Below are 27,713 nucleotides of genomic sequence, written 5' to 3' on the forward strand. Positions count from 1 at the left end.
CAAATATTTTGGGCCTAGCAGCTAAAGTCCTTGCCTTGAACGCCCCGAGATCCCATATGGACGCCAGTTCTAATCCCAGCAGCTCCACTTCCCATCCAGCTCCCTGCTTGTGGCCTGGGAAAGTAGTCGAGGACGGCCCAATGCATTGGGACCCTGCACCTGCGTGGGAGACCCGGAAGAGGTTCCTGGTTCCCGGCTTCAGACCTGCGCACACTGGCTGTTGCGGCTCACTTGGGGAGTGAATCATCAGAAGGAAGATCTTCCTCTCTGTCTCTCCTCCTCTCTGTATATCTGACTTTGTAATAAAAATAAATAAATCCTTTAAAAAAACTTCAAATATTTTTCTGTTTTTCTTCAAGATTATCTACCAAATTCCTACACACATTTTTACCACTTAAAATCTTAGATTACTAATATTAATCAGTATTGACTATAATTCAAATTGAAATCTGTAAGAAATATACTTCTTTAAACATAGAACATTATGTTTCTTATGTACTGTAAAGTGCTGGGAATTGATACTAATGGTGGCAAAACTCAGGATGAGGTTGGGGTAACCAGTCCATGCTAAATTTCTGATTTTACTGTCATTCGTGACTAAGTGCCTCCCCCCTCAATTACCTCCTTGGGGTGACTCAGACAGACTTTGGAGTTATATCCCCAGATCTCCACCTTCCATATTTAATACTTTTCTGGGTCTCTGAAAGTTGCAGCCAGAGAGAGACCTGTTGGATATAATCATTGCATACAATACCAGGCCAGATGATGTTACCTGTTAGACTGGAAAGAGGGTGGCTCTTGTTTCCTCAAAGCATGCTGGGGCAAGTCAGCCACTGTCATGTGCTCCAGGACATCTATGGCAGACTCTGGTCCCATTCCTACTTCTGTTCCAGAAACAGAAGGCGATCTCTGGGAAGTCTAACAAAGGGTAGGGGAGGCTTGTCCTACTTTCATAGCTGGAGTGACTTCTTTGAAAAGTTGGGACCATGCTCCCTCTTTTTGAGGTGGAGAGTCAGGTTCCTTGAGGATTCTAAGGAGCAACTCTTCTAATTTCAGATCCCAATATACCACACACATAGGCTGCAAACTTTCTTGCATCCCACCTAACTCTCATCGGCTCTATCTCTTTACAAACTTGTGCAAGTTGGACCTAAAAGGAGAAATAAGGCCAAAATGACAATTTTCTCTGTACTAAAGCCTGGCCTAAATGTACATTGAACAATAATCCCAAGCAGCCAGAATTTGGCATGTCTGACCTCCAAATTCATTGTTGATTTTTACAACTTTGCATAAAGAAATAGCAAATGATCTGAGTTTCCCCATGTCCAGGCACTTCTCTTTCTGCACAAGTACCTTAATTCTGTCACCTATCAAATTCTCCATCTGAAGGGGTACCATCTGCTTTGACTGATGTCCTCTGCCTTGGAACTTTGCTATCAGGCACTGCTACTCTGTCTCACATCTTAATTCTCTCTTGCGAGCAGGCAAAGCCTATGTTCCAGCCATTTCCATGTATTTGGTAAAAGTGGCTGAGAAAAACACACGAAAAAAACAGTGGTTCTGTACTAAGGAATGTTCTATGCCTAAGTCTTCAATCTTTTTCTCTCCCTTTTCTAGTGGCAGCCAAAATCTCTTTGCTGATTTCATGGAGAGCAAAGCTTTCCCACCAGCCACCTTGGCATGTCCCTGCCCTGGTTTCTCCTTCAGCCAAAATCTCTTGGCCACACTGATGCAGGAAGAATCTCACAAGAGCTCTAGCCATCTTACTCTTTTTCAAACTTCCTACCTAGATCTTCATGATAGACCCGATCTACCCATGTTTACTACTACCTAGGCTTCATCCCAAGTGTTGGCAAGTAGGGGTGGAAGGTGAAAACTGTGTTCAACAGCCCAGGCCCAGCAACTGATCTCAGCAGGCCCTCTCTATCGAAGGACACCATGTGTCTCATTTTCCTACTTCCTAAGTCACCATTTTTAAAAGATACTGACAAGAACTGATTACAAAAGTGTTTTAAACCCCTGTAACTACTACTGATCAAACTTCCCACAGGGCCATAATTAAATATTTTTTGCCAAAACTGGCTTCTCTGACCCAAAGAATTCATATTTTCTCACTGGCTAAACTATAGAATGTTTTCTGATCAAATGAAACATTGATCTGTTCTCCATTTGTCAATATGTGTCTGAATACCACTGAATATAAAGTATAAAAATCAGCGAAACTCTGAGTACTTCCTAGGCTGCTCTGAACTGTCAAGCTTCCTTTGTCATCATAATTAGTCTAAATTTTTGTCATCCACAAAGTGTTTTTTTTTTTAAAGATTTATTTTATTTTTATTACAAAGTCAGATATACTGAGAGGAGGAGAGACAGAGAGGAAGTGGAGCTGCCGGGATTAGAACCAGCAGCCATATGGGATCAAGGCGAGGACCTTAGCCACTAGGCCACACTGCCAAGCCCCACAAAGTGTTTTGAAACTACTCAGAGGTTATTACTGCGGTAGTATGCTAGACCTGTGGTTCTGGTATCCCATATGGGTGCCAGTTCATGTCCTGGCTGCTGCATCTCCTATCCAGCTCTCTGCTGATGTGCTAGGGAAAGCAGTGAAGAATGGCCTAATTCTTGCTGCCTGTACCACATGGGACACCCTGAAGAAGCTCTTGGCTCCCAGCTACAGATTGGCTCAGCTTTGGCTATGGCAGTCATTTGGGCAGTGAAACAGCAAATGAAACATTCTCTCTTGCTTTCTCTCTCTCTCTCTCTCTCTTTCTCCTTGTCTTATAACTCTGCTCTTCAAATAAAAAAAAAAAATCGTAAAATACCTTTGAAAGAAAGTCTTATGCTTTTTTACCAAGCATTGTTGGTGCTGTTTTTAAATGTCTTATTTTCTAGGCTGAATATTTTCTTGAGACAATAAGGTTCACAACACCTTGGTAAAGTAACTTAATTTCTGCCATTTTTCTAAAAAACTGCTTTAATGTTTTCAAAACTCAAAATTGCTTTAAAGTAACCATGAGTTAAAAATCTGCATGCTCTTTTAAGCCTACATGGGCATTTTCTGTATTGCCTAAATAACTGCCAGTCTTCCTCCTTAAAAAATTAGCCCTAAATAATTAGCCTAGCAGCTAAACTCCTCGCCTTTCATGCACCAGGATCCCATATGAGCACCAGTTCTAATCCCAGCTGCTCCACTTACCACACAACTCCCTGCTTATAGCCTGGAAAAGCAGTCAAGGATGGCCCAACATGCCCTACATCCATGTGGGAGACCCGGAAGAAGCTCCAGGCTCCTGGCTTCAGATTAGCTCAGCTCCAGCCATCACAGCCACTTGGGAAGTGAATCAGTGGATGAAAGATCTTCCTCTTTGTCTCTCCTGTTCTCTGTAAATCTGCCTTTCTAAAAAAATATATATCTTAAAAAAACTTACACAAAATGAATGAAATGAAAAAAAATCACAATTTGTGGGGTACATACAGCAAAGTAGTACTAAGAGGGCAGCCTACAGCATTAAATGCCTAAGTAAAATAATGAGAACAGTTAAATTAGGATCTAATTATGCATCTTGAAGATTGGGGAAAGCAAGCACAAAACAAGCCTAAAATTAGCAGTAGCCAAGAAGTAAAAAGGAAAGAATTAAGTAGAAATAAGTGAAATTGAAACACAAATAACGGTATAAAGGCCAACAAAGCAAAGGCCAGGCTGTTTTAGGTGATAAATAAAACAGACAAATCTTTACTTTAACTAAGGGAAAAAAAGAAAACCTCAAAATGGAATTAGAGATGAAAATACACACATTAAAATGACACAAGCTGAAATACAAATGACCACAATAAACTACTTCAAAAAATGATAAGATGTGGCTGGCATTGTGGCACAATGGGTTAAGCTGCAATGCTGGCATCCCATATGGGTTCCTTTCAAGCATGGCAGTTCTACTTCAGAATATGAACAAAAATTTAAAGATTCAAGATAGATGAATCACAATAACTGAAATATATGACAATCTACAGTAATTAAAACAGCATGGTACTCTCATAAAATCCAACATATAGGTCAAGGAACAAATACACAGCCAAGAAATTAACACATACACATTACAGCCAACTGATTTTGTTTATAAAAGTGCCCAGACTACACAAGGAAAGAGGATAATCTCTTCAATAATTTGTACTGACAACACTGGATGTGCAAATGTAGAAGAATGAAATAAGATTTTGACTTTTCATAACAGATAAAAATCACTCTGAGATGATTTAATTCCTAGGTTTAAGATATACCTCAGAAAGTTATAAAGATACAGGAGACAATGTATGGGGAGCACATCAAGACATTGTTGCAATGATTTCTTGTATCAAAGCTGTAAAAGCACAAGCGACAAAACTAAAGCTAGACAAATGAACCTTATTACATCAAATTCTGAAACTCTCAAATATGAAAGCAAAGAACCAAGATTGAAAGCATAACTGACAGAATGAAGAAAAATTGCAAGCTATTTATGTGACCAAGGATTAATATACAGAATATATCAATTAAAAAAGGACTCAACAGGGCCCGGCACCGTGGCCTAGTGGCTAAAGTCCTCACCTTGAACACCCCGGGATCCCATATGGGCACCGGTTCTAATCCCGGCAGCTCCACTTCTCATCCAGCTCCCTGCTTGTGGCCTGGGAAAGCAGTCGAGGATGGCCCAGAGCACTGGGACCCTGTACACACGTGGGAGACGTGGAAGAGGTTCCTGGTTCCCGGCTTCGGACTGGCACAGCACTGGCCGTTGCACTCACTTGGGGAGTGAATCATCAGAAGGAAGATCTTCCTCTCTGTCTCTCCTCTGTATATCTGACTTTGTAATAAAAGTAAATAAATCTTTAAAAAAAAAAAACAGGACTCAACAGTTTAAAAAATTCAGTTAAGTGAATAAAGGAGTGAATAACTTCAATAAACAGTTCCGAAAAGAAGAAACACAAATAGTATACAGTACATAAAAAAAAGTCCAACATCACTAACCCACCAGAGAAATGCAAATCAAAACCACAATGACATATCACCTCACCACTGTTAGAATGGCATTAATCCAAAAGACATAAAATAAGAAATGCTGGCAAGGATATGAAGAAAGGGAACTCTTACACAGTTAGTGTACTGTAATGTTTATAGCAGTAATGTCCACACAAGCCAAAATAAGAAATCAACCAGCATGTTCATAATCAACTGAATGGATAAAGACAATGTGATATTTATCTACATGCACACATATCCATAATATCATATGGGATATGATCTATTAAAAATAATGAAATCCTACCATTTGCATCAAAATGGATGGCACTGCAGAATATAGTATTAAGTGAAACAAGCCAGACACAGAACAACAAACACTACATATTCTTTCCTCATCGTCAGAACTAAAATTAAACAGAAAAGAGACCAAAAAACAAAACACAAAGAAATGCCTGTGTGTGTCAGTATTGCCAGTTAAGTTTGTGTCATTTAAAGCTTAAATAAAATTTACCACAAACTCTTAAACTGTGTTTTAATTTTCAATATGCACATAAGTATATGTATTTTATACACTTTTTTCTCACCCTACAGAAAGAATTTGTCTATGCTGATAATAGATCAAACAAGATAAGCACTTACATTTTTACAATATGTTCATCTTGAAGGATGTAATTTGATCCAGCATTATTCAATTCCCACAATGTGCCAAATAGAAAATTCTAAGAGGTAGAAAATATGTTTAGTCTGTTTATTATATGATAAAAGAAGAGCTTAACCTTTACAAAAAGGGCAACTTACATAATATAAGGTTGAAATTATACATAATAAGAGAAAATGAACAAAGAGACAGATGTGCTCACAGGAAAAAAAATGCTACTAAAGTAGCATTAGGGCTGGTATCATTTTGATTTATATAGACAGAAAAGAAATAGATTGATTCTTCCAAACAAACCACACAGAGAATTATAAACTAGGGAAGAGGTGTGCATACAAGTACGTGCATATGCACATGTGTGTCCAGTTGTGTCCACTCTAGACAACAGAAAATGGAAAACAGGACACCTGTACAATTGCCCTCCATTCCCTGTTTTCTGGTTAGCTGCCTACTCCCTTTCAATTTACCCAACATATACCACATTACACATTTACTTCTTATAAAAACAGCTTTGAGTTTAATTATATGAAGTGAATTATTAAAATGAGCAAAAGCAACTTGTATTTCTCCCAACTCTGTAGTTGCATCACCTCATGCTAAACTTGAAAGTGACCTTTTCATAGGCAAAGGATTACTATTATTTTTCTCTCTCTCATATCAATTGCTATCCAATTTACAGAAGGGAAAAAATCATTCCATATTCAGGAAATGGAAGCTACTTTTGTTCATTTCACATAATGGGCCATTTAAGAGAGAAATCATATCTGTTTCCTACTTAGGTTACCTATTTCACAAGCTCAGCACATTCCTCGACTCCCATTTCATGATGCCAGCACAATGTTCAGAGAAAGTGTCCATTATATATTTCATGTCCTGGGAATCACATGCTCATCAGAAAGACAATACCAAGATTGATTTCAATTGTCAGGCAACTTTCAGTCATGTGAAAGATCAGTAGGCACCTGAGGTTCAGTTATCAACCTTGAATTCAAATTACTGCAGTATCAGTGTTAGAACATTTCAGTTAAAATATGCATACTTTGTGAGATATATAGAATAAATCAGAAGGCTTCTCAAATAACAAGAAAAAGAGAGCTAAGAGACCTTAATATTTTAGGCTGTAATCTGTAACCTCCAGATCTGTCCTAATGATAATAATACTATTGCTCAAAGTTCTTCAGGATGACTGGTAGAACCATATCTGGCATAACTTAGAAAAAAGAACAGCAGCCTTCACAGAATACTGAGCTCCATAGAGACAGCCTGGGGTGAGAGCTGAATGAGTACTGGGAAACTTCATACCTCATAAGGAAAAACAAGTAAATATGGGCAAGCAGATTGTAAGAAGCTGAGAGGCAAACATCACCAAAAGTAGTGTTTGTCCAAACTTGTCATGAGGAACACAAGGAACAGCACTCCAATGTTTCTACCAACTGTTCCAAGCTTTCTCAGTAGAGAAAGATTACATCTGCTGAAAAAAAGGAAACTAGGAAGACATGGCAGAGTGGACAAAGATCACTGTGAAAAACAAATAAAACCTCATCCATCCTAAAAAGGAAACTAAATGTTCAAGGATTCCAACGCACACAAGAGATCTTCTTTGGTCTTTTGCTTGTTCTGTTAGGAACGTCATCCTCCAATCCAACAACATATTAGCCTTGATTGGTGATGCAGACAAATTTGGAGCAAGTTGGATTAACAGCACTGAGGAAAAGAAGCTAAGCTGACGGGGAAATGCAAAAAGTAGCTTTATGTATTTTGAGCTAAAGAATAGCCTGGTGCAGCAAACAAGGGAGTGTCGATGGTTGAATAGACCAAGGAAACACAAGAGGAAGAAGAGGAAGAAGAAAAGATAAATGAATAATAGGTTATAGGTATGTTTTTTCCCCAGTATATAACACATTTAAATTTCCTTTCCAAAACTCATCCCTTTTAAGAGATTGAAATATAAAGACATATAGATCTCTTTGCAAATTGTATTATCTCTGTTTATATATCTTTTGAATAGTTAACACAATGATGAATGCATCTGAAGATAACCCTGTCCAGATGGTATTTTCAACAACTGCTAACCTTGCCTGTAGCACAATGGAAGTTCTAAAAGGGCATAGAAATTTAAAGCAGCTTCTTGTCCATAAGACAAATCAGTTACACTCGGGATCAGAGTTTTTCATTTTTATTTGACTCTATTATCACTTATCAGAAATTATGTGTTCTGCTAGCTGAATATCATTTTGTGACTGAAAAAAAAGTTGCAGCTTCATTGATATGCTAGATGCTTCTAGTACAATGAGAAATACATAAGCAAGAGAGTAATCTCATGGCTTTTTATTCAAACATTATTTCTAACATTTATCTCAGTAACAAGATTAGCACACTTATAAATACTGGATATAGAAATCATGTCTTATGTAGTTCTGCTTCATTTCTTCATACCAAAAGCAAAATAAACAAAAAAGAAAGAAGGAGAAAAGGTAGTATAGAATATAGAAAAATAAACAGGAATCATAAGATTATAAATTCTGCATTTGTTTTGATAGAAAAACCCATCATTTGATGTATACATTTTGTTTTGTCTGTAGAAAATCATATCTCATTAACATATATACATATTGTCCTAATTGCAATTCCTATGAAATACACCATGCTTGTGGAATCTGTCAGTTCTTTCCTAAAATGTCTATGATGTGATTAAGAAAGAACATGGTTTCATGTTGACAGGATATGAGCAAATCTGGGGGAGATAAAGCAGGCTGTTCTATCACTAATTAGGAGAAAACTCTCTTAAAAATCAGTTTAAATTACAGAAATTCAAACATATTAGAAAGCAAAACTAAGCCATTTCTTTTTAAAGCTCTGTAAATGAACTGGAACAGGAAATATCCTAAATAAACAGCTCATCTCACTGTGTTTGCTGTGCTTTTCATATTATTGACTCAAAAACATGAAACTCCATATGGCAGGAACATTTAACTTTCTACCTAGAAGTATTATCCTTTTTCATTAAAAAAAAAAAAGAACTTGATTTTGTTCCAGTATAGTTGGAATTGTGTTAAAGAGAATCAGACTCTAACTAATGATATCTGATAATACTTTTTAAATGGCACTGGACAACAAATGACAAGAGTCTGCATGTTACCACTGAAAATAAATTTGGGAGCTTTTGTGCCGTCTTACCTCATAATAAACAAGACAATAGAGGAGAGACCTCTGCTCTTTCATGATTGCTCTTGCACATGGTTGGATGAAAACACTGACTCAAAGTTTTAGCAGCTCTGATATGTCTATGAAAACTAAAAGAAATAAACAAGGTGTTTCTCTAAGTCCCCTAATAATACTGAGCTACTGAGTTCCCAAAACCTGAACACCTTTGCGTTCCAATATCTCTTATGTAAGACCATAAATCTTTGCATTTTAGGCCATGTTCTGGCAAATATTCTATCACTTGTAGCAAAAATATGTTCATCTGTAAAACGACAAGTGAAATTGTTACCTTTAATGAATTTTTTTTATATTCACTAGACTTTGGTATACGGAGGGACAAAAAAAATAACACTGGGATATCCCTAACTCAAAAAATGCTTCTATTGATTGAAATTCTGATTCTTTTTTATTCATTCCCTTGTATTAGCCTTTACTGTAACATAAAAGTCTCTATTAAATACTGACAATATGTAAACACTTAGCGAGAGGCCAATGGGAGAACATAAGAATATTTAACAATTTATACTTTTATATTGCAATGTATCAAACTAACTTGAAATGTCTTCTGAATTCTCAAGTGGGAGAGATCTGTTTGTCCCTCAATATTGTTACAAAATCTGTTGCAATAGGACACAAAATCACATTCAGTGTGAAAACTAATGAACAGGTAGTCATTTCACCTAGCGATCAGGACACTGAAATAAGATATCTGTATCCCATAGCCAGAGTGCTTGGTTTTGAGATCCAGATCCAGTTCTTGACTTTAGTTAGCTACTAATGTGTACCCTTGGAGAGAGCAATGATGACTCAAGAAACTGGATTCCATGTTGGAAATCTGGATTGAGTTCTTTCATCTGAGATTCAGCCTTTGAGTAAGTTGGGGAGTGAATTAACAAATAGCATCTTCTCCCCTCCTTTTTTTTCTACTCCCCTCCTCATAGCTCCTCCCCTCACCTTTTTCTCTCTGTCTCTATCTCTCTTTTCTTCCTCCATTCCTCCCTCTTCCTCTCCATGTTTTAAAATAGATAAAAATTTAGCGGTTGTCATCATGGCACAGTAAGGCTAAGCCTCTGCCTATGGCACCACATCTCATGTACGCACCAGTTCAATCCCTGGTTATTACACATCCAATCAAGCTCCCTGGCCTTGAGAAAGCAACAGTGGATGGTTTGAGTCCTTAGCTACTGCACACATATGGGAAATCTGGAAGAAACTCCTGGTTTCAGATTGGCTCAGTTTCAGCTATTGGGAGCACTTGGGGAGCAAACCAGTGGCTGGAAAATCCATCTCTCTCTCCCTCTCTATTTAAATCTGCCTTACAAGCATAAGTAAAACAATTTCTTTAATTATAATGAATTGGTGTTTATGGAAATTAGTTCTGAGACTTCCCCATAGAGTCCAAAATCTGCACATACTCAAGTTGCTTATATAAAATAGCACAGTGTTTGCATGTAGCCTACACATCAACTATGGTCTACATTAAATAATATATAAATTATTTATAATAACAGGCATAAATATAAATATAGTTGTTATACTATATTGCCTGGGAAATAATGACAAGGAAAATATCTGTATATATTCAGAACAGGCACTATTTTTCTTTAATATTTTTTATCTGCTTCTTGAATCCTTGTAGGTAGAATTCATGGATAGGGAGGAATGATTGTATTTGCAACAAGGATTCACAAGCAGATCAGAAGAAATGTCATGTACATAATAGCAATATGTAGGGTAAATATAAATACAGGGCGAAAGAGAAAAAATGATGCAAAGAGAACAGTTACCTGATCACCAATCTCCTACAGGTTTCCACTTAGTTTGTCAAGGAGTGTTACAAACCGAAACACTCCAAGTTACTTTATTTCTTTACTAAGTAATTGACATGGACAGAAGATGTCTGATTGACTGAGTAATCATGCGAGATTTCTGGCCAAAATAAAGGTATGCGTATGCTGAAAGGCATTTTGACCAGCAAGGGTGAAGCTGTTTTGGACGGCATGTCTCTTATTGGGTTATCTGAGCTTGATACTCAGCTCTTGTTCCCGGCTCAAGCTTTCTAATTGCAATGCTAGGAGACAGCAGTGACGACTCCAGGAGTTGGGTTCTGCCACCAACACAGGACTCGATCAGGTCTCCACTGCTAAGTTTAGTTTCTACTAATAAAGGCATCTGAAACATAAATCAGTGAATAGGAGCTTTCTCTTCATTTCTCTGCCTCTCACACTGATGATTTTTAAAATTTAAATATACTTAGTATGATAACTTAGGTAATAGTCTTACTGAGGTTGCTGAGATCAGAGATAAACATATTTTTCTGCTTGTCTTGCTGAGGATGATGAGCCAGCTCATTTAAGCAAACAGAACAGGATAGTAGAGATACATTAAGAGAGAAGGAAATGAATATTTAAAGCTATATGGACTTGTCTACCCTCAGAAATGGGATAGATGATGATCCTGGCATGTAGGAAATCTCGATATTTGAGAGAAATGACATTGCCCATCAGGGAAGACATACAAAATCATTAAGTAGTTCTAGAATTGTTAGTTAAACATATGAAGAAGTAAACAAACATTAAAAAAACCTAGATCCAGTAATCAAACAATAGAAAAACTAATACTTAATGGGTGTCCTTCTTGTTACAATAAAAATATTAAGAAACACCTGTAATCTACATGAAAAATTTAAAATGTATACATTTAATACAGTGCAAATGATCCTTGACTCTTAATTTCTATATAGTCTATATTGCTATCTGAACACACATAACACTTATAAAATCATGATAAAGTATACACAGGTATAAAACTATAATTTGTATGCCAATAAGAGCATAAAAGTTGGCAAGGGAATGGCACCCTACAGCAGAAAATCTGTGTATGATATTGATACAAAATTGGCATTGACCTTAATTACACTTTTATGAAGTAACAGGTTAATTTTAATCCCTCTGTGAAAACTGAAGAAGTCCCCATATTGCTACACTAAAAGAAATAAAGACAGTGATATAATCTGCAAAGAGAAAAGATAAAAAGTACTTAGAAAATAGTAAAGTAGCAGGTCTAAATCCTGGCTTATTGGTAAATTACAGGTAAACACTAAGCATTTCAAACAAAGTACAAATTGGTGCAATAACATTTTAAAATTATTCAACCACTGGAGATACACTTTAGATTTAAAACTGTAGTAGTTGTTGTAATTTGTTCTGTAGGAAAAAAAATGGGAAAATATATAGCAGCCAAACAATAAACAGAAGGGAACTGGAGTACTTTTCCTAAAATAAACAAAATAAACTTTAAAGCAAAAAATGGCCACTAGAGACAAATATCTAAAGAAATGAAAAACACAGAAAATTGTAAGTATATATGTATATATATGAATATAAGTATATATTATATACATGAATGTAAGTATACATATTCAAGTATGCATGTATACATACACACACACACACACATATATATATAAAATAACCACAGAGGCAAAATACAAAGAAAAGTTTGGGGGAATTAGAAAAAAAATTCAGTTAGGGTAGAGACATTTTGTATTACTCTTTTTCAGAGATATGGAGAGGCAGTTCACTGATATGCTGATTCACTCTCCCCAGATACCCTCTGGCTGAAGCTAAGTACTAGGATCTCAACCAAAATCTCCCACAAGGGTCGCAACAACCTAACAACCAAACTGTCACCATGGCCATCCATGGTCTACATCAGCACAAAAGCTATATTCAAGCGAAAGTGACAACTCAAATCCATGGACTCCAATATGAAGTTCTGGCTTCCCAAGTCAAATCTTAACCATCAGGCCGACTCTCCAGCCTTATCATAGAGATTTTTAATGCAGAGAAAAAGGTGGCACTAGTTACAAATGAAAACAAAGACTTTATTAAGATTACAAACATTCTGGGCATAATACACATGTACAGAGCATTCTGCCCAACAATTTAGATACATAAATACTCACAGGCAGAGTATGAGTAGTCTCTAGGTGTGGCCATGTATTAATCCATAAAACAAGTATCAATGGATTCAGGATTGGAAACAGGCTCACTGGCAACAACTGAATTAAACTAGAAGTAAATACCACAAGGAAATTGGGGAAATGATCAAATATATGGACATCAAACAACACATTCCTGGATTTAACATGAGAAACAAGTGATATTAGAAGATATTTTGAGATGATTGAGAACAAATCCTTGATGACAAAAATTTACATAGCCAAGTAAAGCTTAGAGCAAAATGTATAGCTTTAAATAAGTGCATTAAAATAAAGACATCTCAAATCAACAACCTAACACTACTTAGAGAGTACAATAAATTCAAAGCAAGCAGAAATAAGAAAGTAGAAGTAATTATGAAAAGTTAACAGAAAAAGTAAAAGAAAATAAAACTGGTTCGTGAACATGAACATCTAGCCAGATCAAAAACAACAACAAAATAAATCTTAAGCTATCAAAGAGTTAAGGATCAGAAATTACTAACAGATTCTTATATAAAATAAAACAGTAGGAATGAATAATAGAATTAAATTTTATATACTAACAAATATAATTTGTTACTAATAAATAAAGTAATAAATAAAATCAACAAATACCTAGAACACCCAAACCATTGAAAACTGAAAAGGACAAAGGAAAATTTAACAAAATTATAAAGTGGAACAATTTAAATGTTAAAATATTTTAATTTCCCATTATGTAGCCAGAAGTGATGGTTTCCCTTTAAATTCCATCAAACATTTAATGAATCAACATCAATGTTTTATAAACTCCTTCAAAATTAGAAATGAATTAACATTTTCATCTATGAAACCAGTTTTACCCTAATGCCAATGGCATCACAAGAAAATAACACTACAGAATAACATTCTTTACAAAAATAAATCCTAAAAATCTTTACAAAAGTACTAACCAATTGAATCCATCAATATAAAGGAAATCATACAGCATTACTATATGGGATTTATCCCTTAAATACAAGGTAAGGTGATTCAATATACAAAACTTACCATAATATACCACTGTATTAATAAAGTTAACCCACACAACTTATTAGATGCATGAAAAATATCTGACAAATCTAATACATGTTGTAAATGCAAATACTGAAATTGAAAATAGAAGGCAACTTTTTCAGTACCGTAAAGAACATACACAAAACATCCACAACCAGTAATTTACTACAGGTTGAACAACAGATAAGCTACCCCAAAACATCAGAAAAATAATGACATTTATTCTTGCCACATCCATTTAATATCATTCGGGGCAGTTACAATCAGTGAAACTGGGCATGAAATAAAAAATAAAGAGAAGCAGATTTTTAGAAGGCAAGTAGTAAGACTCTCTGATCAGAGATGACATGCTCACATAAGTAGAATATTCGAAGAAATCCATAATAAAATACTAGCATTAATTTAACTTGTCAGCAAGGTTATAGGACACAATAACAAGAGAAATGTCTGCATTTTCATTCGTGTGACCAACGATAAAATAAATGAAACTATGAAAATGATTATACTTAAATTGCATAAAAAAGAATTAGATGTTTAGAAATGAATTTGAAAACAGATCATGCAAGTTGCACATTGAAAACTTCAAAAACAATTTAATGAAACAAACAATGTCATTATGAAATGGAAAAGTCTTATGCTCATTAGCCAGAAACTTAATGTTGTTTCACACATGTTATAAATTGATCTACAGCTCTAATATAAGCACTCCTAACATTTTAGCTGTTTCAAAAATTGGTAAAATGGTGGTAAAACTCATTTGCAACTACAAGAGACAAAGAATCTTGAAAAATAGAACTTGGTGTATTCAGAACAGTTTCAAAATTAACTGCAAAGCTACGGTATTAAAAAGCTGAGACACTGGAATAAGATGAGCAGATCATGCATAAAATTTACATTCCAAAAATAAAATTTTGTATATGCCCATTTACTTTTCTACTAGATGCCAAACTAATGCAATGTGAAAATAATACATACTTTTCATCTCTCCTTTCAGTGTGAAGCATGTGGAATTGCCCAACAGACTCCAGGTCATTTCTTGGGAGCCATGGTGATTAACTATTCAAGAGATCCCTCTACATGTTGGTTCCCTGAGTTTAGGGCCCAGAGCTGATTTCACAATGGAGTTCAGGTGTGTGGTCTCTTCCCTCCCTTGTTTATCACCTATCCTGCATCTGGATGTCGAAGTGGTCAATAGCTCGGAACTTTGGGGTGCACTTAGGAATGCTGGGTAGCCCCTCAAACATCTAGAGAACAAGAGAACGTAGGGAGTCTGTTTTGGGTAGCAGAGCAAGTATAAGGTATGTGGTCCTGGGGCCAGTGCTCAGGGGTGGAGGTGGCTGGTTGCTTTCTTGCCCAGTATAAGTTTCCAAATAACAATATGTAATACAGGCAGGAGGAGTAATAACTGTTTGTAAAGAAGTATTTTTAGGGACTTAGCAAGAGGACAGAGAAGTTACTGGCTGGTTCTGCGTAAGAGAGGACAGCAAATGCACTGGATCCCAGTATTAGGAAGGATATCCACATAGTACAACACTTACCATGTCTCCATGCTCCTGACCTCCCATGAATAAGAAGATAGCACTCGGTGTAGCTGGAACAGACAAACGAAGAGCCAGCATCTTGGGTCTGTGTTGCTCTGAGCCAAGAGCCAAACAGAGGCCTCACACACTCTTACGTAACTGTGCAGTTGCCTCTACAATGCCCTAGCTCTACAGAGAGTGGACAACTATTCCGGGAGATTCCAAGTCCCCAGTTTCACAGACTTCTCCTGTCTCCTCACTTCCACAAGCCTCACAGACATTGGGAAGTAGTTGTGGAGCCAATCCAATCTCTGATTTGGGGGTAGGGGAAAAGGCTCATGGAGCATCTCAGGTGTTTTCAATGCAGATTTTCATCAGGCTCATCAGACCGTGCTCTGGAATCCAGTCAGGTGTGGCCAGATTAGGCTGAGACATTGTTGTGAGGTTGCCTGGCCCTTCACAAGTCCTTTTGTAGCCCTTCGTAGCTCTCAGTGATTCCCAGCTAAGGCCTTGGATTGCACTCCATGACTCCCACACCACCACAGAAGATAGCCTGCATATTATTCCTACCCATTTTTCTCTTTTTGAGGAAAGCTCCCATTCCGCCCACCCATCCAAGAGCAGGGGCTGACTGCATGTGCCTCTCTTCAACACTGAGAGACAACTCTTTCTAATCAACAGATTCAGCTGAACATTTCAACTCTTTCCCACAGGGGGATAACTTGTAGGCCTATGCCTACAAAAAAGCAGGAGTCGCACCAATTAAATCCTAAGACCAATGTCACTGTGTATAGCATTCTTTGTTTTTGGTTTGTACTTTACTCTTCTCAATACTTGGTGATGAGGTTACTGGATGTTCATGTTGAACAAAAATGAATTTGGCTGTCTCATAGCATAGGAAAAATTCACTCAAAATGCCTCACACATATGGATGTAAAGGCTAAAACTGTAAAACTCATAAAATAAAACATAGGTATAAATCTTCAAGACCTTATAACAGAGAACTTTTTAATTTGATGCCAAGGGTATAAGATTTATATGAAACAAAAAGAAGATATGTATCTATTAGAATGACCACACATGAATAATTTCAAATCCTGGTTAACATGTGGCACAATAGAATTCTCACACATTGCTAGTAGGAATGCAGAGCAGCGGGGGATGGAGGGGCTGGTCCCCTCGCCGGACAGCTACTCTCACTGGATAGAGTGGGATGGGATGGGGACAGACCAGACTGGGCAGGGCTGCAACACCTGAGCACCGCACGTGGACTAGATCAGGGAAAATCCAGGTTGGGTTGACTATTCCTGCCGGTTCTAGCATAAATTGGAGTGGGTGAACGTTGTTTGGGCTTAACCGCAGACAGCTGGCAGAAGCTGGCACTGGGAGCTAATTCTGTCAAGTCAAACCACAGAACCACACAAAGAGATCATAAACCGGGGCTGAGAGAGACCCAAGAAGAAAGTGGTGGGGTTCCCCCTCTTGGGTCACTACTCCCGCGAGAGGGCATGAAAACTAGGAGGGGGGCTGGGGTGGCTAGAAGGAGAGGCACTCAGCAATATCCGTGAGGGCTGGAGAGTTGAGTTGGTTGGAGGGAACTAAGCTTCAATGCCCATTGACAGGTACTGGAGCCATATGGGAAGCGGGACAGACTGGACTAGTCTGCTATGTATACTGGCAGGCCAGGGTGAGGGGCGGGCCTGGTGGCGGTTATTGTGGGTCGCCCCAACTGGGCTGCAGACCCCACTGGTTGATGTAAGAGTCGAGTGCATGCTGGACAGAACCAGGCTGGACTGCAACACCCTTGGTTCCAGTGCAAGTCAGGACTGAGAACGGAGCCAGCCCAGCGATTGCAACCACCAACTGATTGTGGCGATGGACTGTGCCGGAACCGGTGCTAGCTGGAACATGCGGGAATCTGATCTGGGAATACCTCTAAGTCTCTTTGGTGATCTCCCCAATTGAACTGCTGGACTCAGAGCCCTGGCTAAGAGAGGACGGAGGACGGAACAGGTCAATCAACCACCTCAGCTAAACGTTGGGCAGCGAAATACTGGGCAAACGAAGACTCCATGATGGACTGTGACAATCAGTGGCTTCTTCAATGACCTAATCGAGCTGGGAGGGATGTGACTGGCAGCGATCCATAACTGGAAGACTATTAAGACCACTTGAGCAAGTATCTCAGCATGCCCCACATCTGGGACCTTGGGCAGGTGGGAGACTGGGTGGGGATTCTCCCTCAATATCCCCCTTCACCTCAGATACATAAATAATATAATAAAAATATATGTTAAAAATAAAAAAAGAAAGAAAGGCAATTAGGCAAATTCTAACAAACCTAAAAATTCTCTCACCATATAACCCAATAATCACACTGCTTGATATTTGCTCCATCAGTAGATGAATGGGTTTATACATTACTGTACATCTATAAAATGACATGATGAAAATGAATTATCCAGGAAAGACAAGCTGGAGGAAACTGAAAAGCATATTGCTAAAAGAAAGCAAATCCGAACAATTTATAAACTGTGCTTGTAACAATATGACTTTCTAGTAAAGGTAAAACTGTGGCTATAGTAGAAGCATCGCTTTGAGACAGAGGGAAGAATTAATAGGCGAAGGACATAAAAATTTTAGGCCAAAACATACTCGGTGTGATACTACAATAGTACACAAACGCTATTGTGTACCTGTTGAAATTCATGAAATGTAAAAAATCAAGGGTAAATCCCATTGTGGACCTTGACCTGTGTTGATTATGAGGTGTTAATGTAGGTTCATAATTAGTAAAAGTGTACTCCTTAAGAGAGAATGTTCATAATAGAGAAATTTACATACATGTGGGGGTAGATGTATGTGGGAAATCTCTGTATCCCCATTTTAATTTTTCTGTGAACTAAAATTTCTGTGAAAAATAAAGTTTATTTAGCAATGATAACTTTAAATGCTTACAGCACGTTATTAATAAAGACACCAACTTAGACAAGTCAAATGCCCATCAACTATTGGAAATAAACAAAAAGTGTTGCAAACACACAATGGGACAATATTCCGCATAGAAAGAATGAAGTACTAATACAACCTATGTCATGGAGAACCTAGAAGCCATGCTAAATGAAAAGAGCCAGGCCTGATGATCACATGTTGTATGGTTCCCTTTGACAGGATATCCAGAGAGAGAAAAATCCAAAGAAACTGAACAAAATTTAATTAATTTCAGTGGCCTATGAGTAAGCTAGCAAGGGAAGTTACTACGAATACATAAAAACTTTCTGTGAAGTATGGTAAAATTGTTCTGGAGTTAAATTGTGATGATAATAATAGTAGCACGACCTATAGAATGTGAAGTCCACTGAACTACATACCTTAAAATGGTCAATTTCTTAATGTATTGATTTTATCTTAAAAAATAACTAAGAAGAGAATGAAAGAAAAAAAATTGCAGATGTTTGAGATAATAAGCACTCCATGTGTTCTTGAACTTTCAATGGTTATGTTAAATTTTTGCTAGCTTGGATTTGTTTAGGCAGGAGAGTAATACATGCACCAACGTTATATTTTTCCCAATTCTTAATTGTCTCAAGGCATTTTATTATTACATCTAAAACCACATATTATTTTTAGTATATGCTGAAAAATTATATACATTCATAAATGGAATTTATGTTATATATAATATAGTATGTATATTTTATACATAATATAAATTATAGATTTTATGAATTACAGAATACTATTGTAATAATAATATGTTGATATGTTAATATGTTGATTGCTTCAGATACCTATTTTTATGTTAAGAATTTGAAATTGATTTTCAGTGGTTTTTGAAATTAGCAGTACATACTATAATCACCACATCATGAAACAACAGACATAAGAAACTATCCTGTCTGAAACTTTGTATACTTAACATATGACTTGTGATTCCCCCAAAATATAACTACCAATAACCGTCACTAACTGAAACTTCTTAATAATAACATAAATGGTGGCAAACCTACGCATTTTATGTGCCGTAAATTCAGTAAAAATTATACAAGAAACACAAACATGAGAAATCACTTTTTGTTATAAGATTTACTGGAGACATCAACAGCTACATTGAGGTGATTAGTGTCGCAAGGATTTCAACTAGATACCCACATGAGCTCAATGCACCAGCAGCAAGAGACAGCCACAAAACAATTACAGCAATACAGTAATTACTGCAGCTAATTTTAAGCACTTATTGTTGCTTCTTCATGTTTGTTTACACTTTTTTCAACTATGAATGGTATCATGTAGAGTCTATAAGTGTTTATGTTTTGATAAATTTTAATTTTTATGACATATTTAGCAACCGTGAACAATAAAATAGTGTTATTCTCATATATTTTATGTACACGATAGCCCTTTTTCTTACTTCCACAATTCTAGGCTACTGTTCATCTGTGGACTGTTTTAAATTGTTGAAAAATACATATGCCACACACACACACACACACAAAGTATCTAAGTGAGCCCTCACGTTCTAACCAATGTTATTCAATGGTCAACTGTAATCTGAAGCAAAGTTGTTTCCTTTGTAATTTATTCAAAAAGTTAAGCCTTTATTGAGCACAATACCCACAATACCTATAGTCATTGCACACTCTCTTTCTGTGTACACAAGCAATGCCAGTCATTTAATTCAAGGTAACACCTCTTCTCTGAAAGATCATATTAATGGGTCCATTCTATGTGGTTTTCCTCCCAAGTCTTTATTTCTCTACTGTTGCCTCCATAGAAATCTAAAAAAACAATTTCTCAGTAACCATTTGTCGCGGCAGCTAAGGTGATACGTGAGATGTCTACATCCCATATGAGAGTTGCTGTTTCCAGTTCCAGCTTCCAACTAATCCGTATTTGGGAAAGCAGCAGTGACAGCTCAAGCACAGGGGACCCTGCCACCCACAAGAGAGATCCAGAGTAGGATTTCTAGTCCAGTTTCGATCGCAGTGAGCATTTGAAAATGCACAGTGACTAGAAATTCTCTCATTCTCTCTCTCTCTCTTCTTCTCGCTCCCTTTCTTACAGAGTTTAAGAAACAGAAAATCTATCAAAAATTTAAATCAAATCTTCCTTTGCATTTTCTGACCTCATAATAACTTCAGGATAAAATCTAAGCTCTTCGGCATAGATTACATTGCTTTACAAGCCTCTGGCTACACCTCAACTTGTTGTCTATAACTCCCTGTCATCCTGTTTTGATACCTCAGATACCTTTCCCCATAACACAGGCCACTGTATTCTTCTGATTACTTTTTAATGCTCTATTTACTTTTTAAAGTCATATGCACATCTTGTCTTCTTTAAAAAAAAAAAAAACTCTTCTTGTATGGCCCAAATGAACCTCATGTCTTACTGACTGCTTTATAGAAAATATAATGTAAACACACTTTAAAACACTACTCAGTCATAAAAAAAGACTAATTTTGTCTTTTGCAACAACATGGATGCAACTATAAACCATTATGTTTGGTGAAATAAGCCAAATGTGCAATAGGATGGTCATTTTTACCCTATGTTTACATGCCTTGGCTGAAATGCATTCTTTCGGCCTTTAACATTTTACATGTTGAATATTATGATTAATGGAAGATGAAGATTATTAACACAAAATAGATGAAAATTATGACTTTACAACTACTGTTGAAGAGAGAAAGGAGGGAAGGGGTTTGGGAATTGGGAAACAGGAGAGCAAGGAAAGTGTGATTTTCTTTTTGAACTATACATTTGGAATGCATAAAATCTGTTCTGTTTGTATTAAAAACAAAAATATTTTAAGCTGGATTTCCAGACGATAACTTTTTTTATTCTTTTCATTTACTTGTAGGTGAGCTTAGGAGCATAATACATTTATCTGTCTGTTTTAAATGCTCTACTCATTTTAGAAGTTTCATAATATTGTATCTTTCCTTAGGACTCTAATTCATTTTCTTTCACTATAATATTTATTAAATTTCCTTTTTCTTAAGGATTGATTAATATATTAGACTGTCAGGATCACAGCAAATGTATGATATTATTACAACACAATTCTCATCAATCCTCATGTTAAAGTGTTATTAAGAGAGCCAATTTAATCCTTCGACAGATAAAATTTAGGTTTGTTTAAGTGTTACTAAATCCAGACAAGTGGCTCTGAGATTCTTACTACAGTGTCATGTTACTCAATACACCCTTCCTTGGGTTACTTTTGCCAGATTCTACTCTATTGGTATATCAGAATTTGTAGAATTTGGGGAAATGTATTATCAACCTCCTATGACAAACTTGTTATATATTTAAATATTGATCATCAAAACAGGATACAGACTTGGGTGATACCTTTCCTGAAGGAAGTAGTAGCCTCCTTGATTTGGTACTACTTGATCTTAACAGTTTATTTACCCAGTTAAAAATAGTAGGGCTCTCCCAACCTCGTCCTAACCAGGCCTCATCATGCTTAGCTTCCGAGATCAGACAAGTTCAGGATTGTTCAGGGAGACCCTACTGCCAATTAAACTGTGACATAAAACAAAAAACAAACAAAAATAGCAGGGCTCACTCAATACAGACTGGTTAACTTTTTCCAGTGAGCGTTTTCCTAAATTGGATGGATCCCACATTTTTAACAAATAATCTACTGTCCATTAATACTTTATGACTTCCTAGGGTAGTACCACATCAATAGATCTCCATGTCTCAAAAATCAATGTTTAATAACATTTCTCATATGTTTCACTTACACTTTCCACTTTCTAAGTTTTGTTGCTTACATCCTTTTACTTATCAGGAGCATCTGGAGTCACTTATAATTGTCTTTTGGCTCCAAAATTTGGGTTGAAAGTTGACATTCCAAAAATCACTGTCAGCAATATCATTAAAATTTAAATCAGAGCCCATCACTCTCAATGAAAATATTATAGAGCAAGGATATGATTTTAATTAAAGTACAGATTATATTAATACAATATATACTGCTATGAATCAACAAAACTGGCAGCAAAAACATTTTCCAAAACTGCTATAAACATTTGAATATTCTCTGAGAAAAGGAACCCTAATAGTACAAGCCTAGAGTGCATACAACAAGATAAAGGTCCAAAACCATGTAAGAGATTAAAACAATTTTCGGCATAGTGGTTAAAGTCCTCGCCTTGCACGCCCAGGATCCCATATGGACGTCGGTTCTAATCCCGGCAGCCCACTTCCCATCCAGCTACCTGCTTGTGGCCTGGGAAAGCAGTCAAGGACAGCCCAAAGCCTTGGGACCCTGCACTCATGTGGAAGACCCGCAAGAAGCACTTGGCTCAGCTCCAGCCATTGCAGCCTCTTGGGGAGTGAATCATCGGACAGAAGATCTTCCTCTCTGTCTCTCCTCATCTCTGTATATCTGACTTTCCAATAAAAATAAATTAATTGTTAAAAAAAGAGAGCGATTATAGCAATTTAATCATTTCACACATGCAAATATAGTCTTATGTAGGAACTATATTCATGTTATCCAAACATTCAAGTGTCAAAATCAAATAACAACACTGTGTTGGATGCAATCCAATCCAATGTCCATTTAAAGCAAGCTGACATATTTATCCCAACAAAAGGCTTCTCCAAATCACTTAATGACACTTAACAAAGAACAAGCCAGTACAATTATTATATTTACCCTACCTCCTGCTCCAATTCTTTAACTGCATACTCCAATTTAATGTCATTATGATTTTTGTGGGTTTTAAAAGCTTTCACCATATGGTTTTAAGATGTTAATTTTGGGGCCTTTCATGACGGCTCAGTTGCTAAATTCTTGCCTTGTATGCACTGGGATACAGTTCATGTCCCTGATGTGCCACTTCCATCCAGCTCCTTGCTTGTGGCCTGAAAAAGCAGAGGATGACCCAAAGCCTTGGGATCCGGCACATGCATGAGAGACCTGGAAGAAGCTCCTGGCACCTGGCTTCTGATCAGCCCAGTTACAGCTCTTGTAACTGTCTGTCTTTCTCTTGCGTTTCATAAATACATACAGACATATATACGTACATATATTTCAAAAATCCATCTGGAGACACATTGCATTTAAATCAGAAATTGTGAACAATTCTCTTTAAAAGCAGATAATGGATGCATAATTAGCTTAAATATAAATCAACAATTAATGCTCACTTAAAAAAAAAGATGTTACTTTTTGGCACATGAAGACATGTTCATCTAGGTTTCATTTTTGTTCTTTGTGTAAAAAGTTATTTACTCAAACAGCTGGAGAAAGAGGTTTTCAATGCTCCCTACCTATGAGAGGAAGCCCTCAGTGCCACTTTAAGTCAACAGCTGAAGTAGGTTTTTTCATTGCATTCGTTTTCACAGATGACAAAACTAAGACACTAGTAGAACCAGTGACTCAGAGCAAAAAACTACAATCTAGCACCAATTAAATCCAAATTTAGTTTGAGACCTAATGCCATGTAGAATCTCCTAGAAGCTGTTGCATTTTAATGTGCTTATATTTTAAAATGGCATATAAAAAAGTTTACAAATAATCAAGGATAAGTATAACCTGGTATTATAAAATAAAAACATTTATAATATTAATATTAACACCCCCAAATAAACTTGCTATAGCATTTCAACATTAAAGATATTTTTGTGGTAATTTCTAACACAAAAGACCCAAGAAAATAAACTTTTTCGCTTTGTTTTGTTTTGTTTTGTTTTGTTTTGTTTTTCAGAGGAGAGCGTGAACACAGTCTCCTACTACCACAAATTATGCAGTCGATTTTCCCGTATTTGGGGAAATTGCAGGAGTCAGCACGTCCCAAGTGCAAGGGATGAGCCTCGCCCTGGGAAAACCACCTGCATGATCATGGTATCTCCCCTGTCACGTAACTATAAGAAAATAATGTTTAGGTTGGGCAATAGCATTGATGATTATAATTTTTTGTGTCTGAGAAATTTTTTCCCAAAGAGGAATTAAAGCCAATGACTGATGATTTGAATGGCAAAAACTAAACACTATAGTTCATAGTTCGTTCTCTGTCAAGTGAAAGGATCACTGAACTAAATAGCAGGATGAACACCAATATAGGAAGACATTTTCCATTGTTATACTCAACGTGAGTTGGAATGTGTAATTAAATTTTCATTAATATAAAGAGGATAGATTTCATGTATTTCAGATTACCTAAGAAGATAATCACACATTCTTTTCTTCTTCTCTCTCTTTCTTTCAATACCACTTCCTTACCATTTTTTCTTTAGTTTTTATAACACAATTACAATTTACTTTTTAAACATATTTAGCTATTATTTTTATTGCAAAGTTATATAGAGAGAAAGGAGGAGAGACAGAAAGGAAGATCTTCCGTCTACTGATTCACTCCCCAAGTGACCGCAACGGCTGATGCTGTGCTGATCCGAAACCAGGACCCAGGAGATTCTTCCAGGTCTCCCGCATGGATGTAGGGTCTCAAGGCTTTGGGCCCTCATGGACTGCTTTTCCAGGTGTAGAGCCCAAATTTAGCTCCAGCAGAAAAAGGGTCAATAGGATGCCTGCAGGCAGAAGACCTTGTGAGATAAGGAGCTACAGAAGACCTTGCAAGATAGAGAGCTAGGAGCCGTTGGGTGCTTTCCAAGAGCTTGGAACAGTAAGTTTCAGTTTCCCAAGTTTCTATTTTACAAAAGAGAGATAAGTTTCCATTTCTCAGACACTGAGCCATTCTTGAAGACTGCTTTAAGCAGGGCCAGCTCCTGTACCAATCATAGCCTTGTGTGGAAAGGTGCCAATGGGATCCCTGTAACTATGCATCTGCTTCTGTAACCCCGCTTCCTGCTTCCCATATCCTATAAAAAGACCCAGCTTGTGCGGCTCGGGGTGACTCCTTACTCGAACCAGCGGGAACGCCCAAAAGCCCGTGCGAAATAAACCTTGCCTCATGCGTGATTGCATCTCTTGGTCTCCTGTCTCGTGTCTGCCGGAGGGCTCCGTTCGTCAAGGGGCGAGGGCCCCTGGCCCCTGCCCACTCGGGTCTAACACAGGCCACAGGCAAGAAACTGGATGGGAAGTGGAGCTGCTGGAATATGAACCAGTGTCCATATGGGATCCTTGCGTATTCAAGACGAGGACTTCAGCTGCTAAGCCACGGTACCAGGCCCCAATTTACTTTTAATAACACATTTAATGCCTCACTAAACATAGCATTCAAGTTAAAAAGTAGAAACACTACTGTTTAACAGTGTAGATATATGCTAAGACATTAAATCAAAAAATGTCAGTTTCATTCTTACACTTTATTTATATTCCATATTAACTAGCAGATATCAGAGAGAATGTGACATTTTTCTCTTTGGGGTTGGGTTGTTTCCCTAGGAATTATGGTCTCCAGTTGTATTCATTTTGTTGCAAAAGATTGGATTTCATTCTTGTTTATGATTGAGTAGTAGTCTGTTGTTTGTATTTTAGTAAATAATATTGTAATAAACATATAGAAAACAACTTTTTGAAATTGTTTCATGTTCTAAATCAGGCTAGCTACGCTAGATCTAAAAACTGTCACTGAGTCACGATGAGAATATAAGAATAACTGAGAATAATGCCTACAAAACTAGCAAACGCAACACTTACTTTCACAAGGGAGGCCAAAAGCAAAATAAAGAGACTATAGGCAAGATAACTTAAGGTTGATCCTGAAAAAACTTCTACAATCACGAGCTGTTAAATATTGATTTAAGCCACACTCTCACTTAATCACATCATTATCTTGGGAATTATGGTAGATTGGTAGATATTAAAAAAAAAAAAAGACAGGTGCAGGAACCAATAAGGTACTTAATAATATTCCTTATCAAATACAGGTAACTATAAGAAAAAATAAAGGTAAGATCTAACCACAGTTTATCAGACCAAAAATCAGACAAGTTATTTTTTTCCGAAACATGGTGAATGGGACTGAAATCAATCAGCTGGGTGATTTCTAAGGATGCAAAAGACAGTACTGCGCCGTATCTATTTTTTCTATTGTGTTGTTAAAGCTAGGGACATCATTTATCAAAGTTACAAATGACATACAGCAAATGCACTATCTAAACAGATACATGACTTGAATAGTATTTTTGAATAGTGATAGACTCCACAATGCTAGCTGGTTTTGAGGTAGCTGTCAGCGCTTTCCAGAGAAACTCTTTTCAGTTACCTGCAACAAGCCGAAACTCCAGATACAGGGAGCCACGCGGGATTGGGGACTGAAGCGGACCCAGAGAGAGGGAGGGAAAGAGAGACGTCTCCTGCCATAGTGGCAGGAGGGGGCTCCAAAGGCGGGTGGGGGGTAGAATGAAGGAGAGCAGGGGGTGAGGGAAGGGCCCCACATGAAGGGATGGCACGAGGAAGTATGCCTTTTTATAGCTGGAGGAGGGCATCATGGGGCCATGTGGAATTGGTAGACAGGGCCACAGGCAGGTCAGGAGGCACTGGTGGATAGGGTTGTTGTCGGAACCACAAGGGATTGGTGAGGGCCGGGTGGAGGGGCTATCAGGGGTTGGTGGATAGGGCTGTCAGGTATGGTGCATTGAGGTTGCAGCGGATTGGATGGGAACAAGTCTTGTAACTTTACAAAGTTACAGCAGATTGGCAGACAACATAATTTGGTCCTAAAGCGCACACGGATCTTAAGGAAGCTGAGACCTAGGGGAAGAAAATGTTTAAAATGATACTGAGTCTAAAATGTCAGGCTTCTTCAAGGTCAATGTTTGCATCATTCCTCACATTCCTCCTTTCTTCAAGCTGAGCTTGTGCGCAGTGTTCTCCAGGTGGGGCGTCTCACAGTGGATGGGGAAGCACTGGGGCGTCTCAAGAGACTAGTATCCCTGCATAACAAGCTGGTTCAAATTTTGATTAGAAAAAATGCTTTGCATTTTAGTGCGGACGACATAGGACTGGAGCGAGGGGTTCCTTCTCAGAAGTCCTTTTGAAAAGGAGGCTCGTCCTTCCTGAGGCCTGCAGAAATATGTAGTGTGGGAGGGTTGGTCCTGACGAGGAGCTTCTTGGGAGAGCCTCTGTGGGGACAGATGGAGCTCATGCCAAATGTTGACCTTCCGCACAGACACAGTATTCCAACATTGGATGGAATGTCCACTTGGCTTTGGCAGGGTACTGGGGTCCCTTCTGCTCTGCCCCAATACAAACCATGTGATATGATACTACCCAGGTAAATAAATGAAATGCCTTAACAAGTGACAAAAAATGGATGTTTAGTACATAGAACTCAGAAAGCAGTAATTGGCTTTTTGTTTAATGATCACAGATAAATGAAAAATACT

At 37.4% G+C, this 27,713-nt stretch overlaps 1 non-coding gene across 1 annotated transcript; it reads right to left on the bottom strand.

Annotated features, from left to right (window-relative positions):
* Window positions 1-24,129: 24,129 nt before the first annotated feature.
* On the bottom strand, window positions 24,130-24,291 carry LOC118760784 (U1 spliceosomal RNA). Its single transcript, XR_004996990.2, has one exon. It is a non-coding gene; the product is annotated as a U1 spliceosomal RNA (small nuclear RNA).
* Between the last annotated feature and the right edge of the window lie 3,422 nt (window positions 24,292-27,713).

The sequence above is a fragment of the Ochotona princeps genome, chromosome 8 (genome assembly GCF_030435755.1).
Source record: "Ochotona princeps isolate mOchPri1 chromosome 8, mOchPri1.hap1, whole genome shotgun sequence".
Classification (NCBI taxonomy): Eukaryota; Metazoa; Chordata; class Mammalia; order Lagomorpha; family Ochotonidae; genus Ochotona; species Ochotona princeps.